At 38.9% G+C, this 4,085-nt stretch overlaps 1 long non-coding RNA gene across 1 annotated transcript; it reads left to right on the top strand.

Annotated features, from left to right (window-relative positions):
• The first annotated feature begins 338 nt into the window (after positions 1–338).
• LOC125000725 lies at positions 339–3,508 on the top strand. The gene is made up of 2 exons (XR_007111370.1): positions 339–1,218; positions 1,460–3,508. It is a non-coding gene; the product is annotated as an uncharacterized LOC125000725 (long non-coding RNA).
• Positions 3,509–4,085: the final 577 nt, after the last annotated feature.

Raw genomic sequence — 4,085 nt, 5'->3', positions numbered from 1 at the left:
CTCAGAAAATGTTTAAACCACGCCATCTGGTGTTGGTGGAGCATTTATTTAAAAATTATGATCCAGTTCATTGTGTATTGTGGGAGCCAACCTAAAAGAAAACTAAATGTAACATTCCAAGTAGTGGACCGCATAAACACAAGGGGGTTGCCAATAAGAACAGAACACCCCTCGTCAGGAATAGACCTCCTATAAGAATCGAAACCAGATAATATCAAAAACTGACAAAATGGTGTTGGGGCTTCCTTCTTTGGGCTTGTACATCAGGACAGAACCAAAATAAATAAATAAATAAATAAATAAAAATATAAGGTATAATTAAGGGATAATCATGTTAATGCCACTGAGCCCTCTCTATCCCCAACATCGTTAGCAAAAGGAGTGAGACTGATATCCATTCACCCCATGTCCGCAGTAGATATAGCGGCTAGATTATCTAGCATTATGCCACAACAATGGCAACATAAGAAAAGGTTTCTAGCCTGGCAGGGAGCAGGCGATCTGACATACATTGACGCCATCGGGATTCCACGTGTTGTTCCAGATGAATACAAATTGGCTGATCAGATAGCAGCAGGATTTGAGTCCTCCATTTGTTGGTGGTGTACAACAAACAAGAACGTAGACAGGATCTATTACGTCCACTACAACATACAAAAACTGGGAAATTGGACACAGAGTGGTTTCGAGGCAGTCCACGATCAGCTGGCTGCAACTTCCCTCATGGCTTTCCAGAATCGAATAGCCCTGGACATGCTATTGGCCGAATAGGGAGGTGTTTGTGCTGTGTTTGGTAAACAGTGTTGCACATTTATCCCTAATAACACTGCCGCTGACGGCAGTCTCACAAAGGCCATAGAGGGGCTCCGAACACTCAACGGAAAGATGAAAGAACACGCCGGAATTGATACCACAATGTGGGACTCCTGGATGGATGCCTTGGGGAAGTATAGAGCCCTTGTGTCCTCTGTTCTGGTTTCCATAGCAGTATTTGCTGCATTTCTAACCTTGTGTGGATGTTGTTGTGTGCCCTGTCTGCGTGCCTTGCTTGACCGTCTCATCACCACAGCTATCTCACCTATGGAAAACAAGATGGCGCAAATGTATCCCCTGCACGGCACATTCCTCAGAGCGATGAGGGGGACAGTGATGACGAAGAGGAGTCAAGCTTTTCCCTGCCTGACCTGTACCCCGACTCTGCTGAATATGACTCCAACTGTTAAGTACCTCTGAGTGTAGATGTGTTTGTGCTCATAAAAATGACCTTACAGCTGAAAATCAAATTGAAGTGGCTGTTCCAAAGCGAAATGAGAATTTGAGCAAATATGTGATAAACAGGAGGGAAATGTTGGAATTATTGTACATAAGTTATCCCATATTTACTCTGAGTGTTTATGTATCTATTAATCTCCAGGTTGGCCAATGTGCAACAGTATATGACTGTAGAGTTGTTTTGCAGGAAGAAGTGGAGAGACGTGGTTTCATCCCGGACCCAGCGGTGACATGCGGAAGTGCGTCTCCCCACAGAAATAAGGTCGTTACACCCGAAGTATTGGGGTCAATAACTGTATAGAAATGAAAAGAATATTTAAAAAATTATACCAGAACATTATAGGATCAAACCTCAGCTCTAATTAATTATTCGTTACAGATCTAGTTAGATATAGTCCACGAAAAACAAATCTATAACCAGTTAATGCCCAAACACAGAGCCGTATGTTAAAGCTAGGCCCTCTTGTGGCCGTAAAGTGTAACTACAGCCAAGCTAGTAGTAGAGCTAACCATCGTCCCCATTGATACTGGTGGTATTTTCTTTAAAATAAGGGGCCAGTTTTCAATACACAGTTCAAAATAATTCACGCACATCATCAAATATCTGTTTTATTTCACTGATTATTTTTTGCGTTACTGTCGATATTGTTTAGCTTGATGGTAGCGGATTAAATTTGCCAATCGGGAACATGTAACTAGCAAAAGTGCTACAGCTTCAGTCTACTGTAAGACTTTTCATATATTATCCTACTAACTATTAGAGGAATGCGATTCGTACTGAAAAGTTGTGGAACAGCGTTGGTCCGAGGTGTCACTTTTGTGAAATAAAGTAGTTAAATAGAACAGACCCAGAAAGTCCGCTGTAATTAGCACCAGCTAACCTAGCCTAGCCTGTGGCTCTCACTCTATTATGTCTATGTACTCACATACAGACAACGAGTGTTGCTGCCCTCTAGTGGACAGAAACTGTCATTACATGTATTAAGTTAAAAATTACATATGGATAGTACTTCCGGTCAAAATTCAAAAGTAAAAGTCGAAACACCTGTGTGCTGTAGTGAAAATAAAGTACCACTTATAGATGAAATTCTTGCAAGAATTACTGTTATTATTTTTAGTCTTATTTTATCATGCCATGAAATTGATGTTTTTTTTGTGTTTTTTTTTGTGTTTTTTTTGTTTTAGAAAAACAAATATGATGCATTTATATCTGTCATGCTCTGTATATTGTAAAAGAAACCATGTTTATAATTCTGAATTGAATGTTTAGTCAGAGATCAGCTGTTATTATCTGGTCTCAGCTCTGAAGTCCAACCCCTCCTATCTGAAACATCTGGACCTGAGTAAAATCTACAAACTGAAAGATTCAGGAGTTAAGCAGCTTCTTGATCTTGTGAAGAGTCCAGACTGTAGACTGTGGAGGGTTGGAGTCAGTTCATACTTCTTTTAGTTATAGCGTAGAAAACACAGTTTGTATCAACACAAAGATCCAGTGTTTGTTGTAAACCTGCAGCTGTTTTCCTCAGTGAAGCTGTGAGAGGAGACAACAATCAGCCAATCAGATCATCAGGAAGCTTGTTGTGTTCATGTTTTCAGGAAATAAATCTGAATCACTTCATGGTCATTGTAACAATTCTTCATATTCAGTGCAATTTAAAAGTGCTGTATCTATAGAAAAAAGAGGTAAGATGAGAAAACAACATGTAACAGAGTAGAAAAATAACACACATAATACTACTATTAACAAAAGAAAGACACAAAGGAATATCATAAACCTGCCAGCATCAACAGTCCTTTCTGATGTTTCTCATCATTGATATTCTCACGTCTGTCTTCATTTGTTTGTCTCCGTTCAGTAGATTCCAGCGTCTTAGAACAGTTATTTTCATCAAATCATCATTTCAGAAGCTTTAACCTGCAGATGATTAAAGATGATTCATTAATGTTCAGCAGGTCAGAGTCACCAAGAAACCAGGAGTCATTATTTACAGCTGGTTTATGGTTCTTTGTGTTTTTCTAGGAAATTCTGGTAAATAACAGATCATGTTTTAGGAAATTATGAGTCAGCTTGTTTTCTTGTAAAAGTCAAAGTTTCTCAGGGAAACGGTCAGATAATTTATTGGCTTATGAGTCAGTGAACTTTAAAAGTCATCAGGAAAATGTTCTCAACATATTAAAGGTAAAAATATGGTAATAGTTTATTTTATTTTTACTAATTAAACATGTTTCTTCTGTTGCTGGTTTTAATCGTTTCATTTCAGGCCATAACTGAAGATTCATTTATTGTGGATTTATCTGTTAATTATTTATTCTTTGAGTATTGGAATAATTTAAGTACTACGTCATTATTCCACCACATTGTTTTTTTAAGATTATCAAATAATTAAAAAAGCTGGATACATGTTTTTATGGATTGTTGTGAAAGTAACCACTAATTCCAGGTGTGAGAATAAATATAGTGCATTCAACTGTCAAAGAGAAACTGTCATAGAACCATATTGTCCCAACAGATCACTACGATCTCTAAGTGCAGGTCTGCTTGTGGTTCCTAGAGGTTCTAAAAGTAGAATGGGAGGTAGAGCCTTCAGCTATCAGGCTCCTCTCCTATGGAACCAGCTCCCAGTTTGGGTTCGGGAGGCAGACACAGTCTCTACGTTTAAGGTCAGGCTTAAGACTTTCCTTTTTGAAAAAGCTTATAGTTAGGGCTGGACTTAACCATCCCTTAGTTATGCTGCTATAGGCCTAGGCTGCAGGGGGACGATGCACTGAGGACATGTCCTCTCCTCTTTCTTCTCTGGCTCCTGTCCTCTAAT

The sequence above is a fragment of the Mugil cephalus genome, chromosome 23 (genome assembly GCF_022458985.1).
Source record: "Mugil cephalus isolate CIBA_MC_2020 chromosome 23, CIBA_Mcephalus_1.1, whole genome shotgun sequence".
NCBI lineage: Eukaryota > Metazoa > Chordata > Actinopteri > Mugiliformes > Mugilidae > Mugil > Mugil cephalus.
Note: the sequence above shows the minus strand (reverse complement) of the source record. Positions and strands in the feature narration are given on the sequence as shown.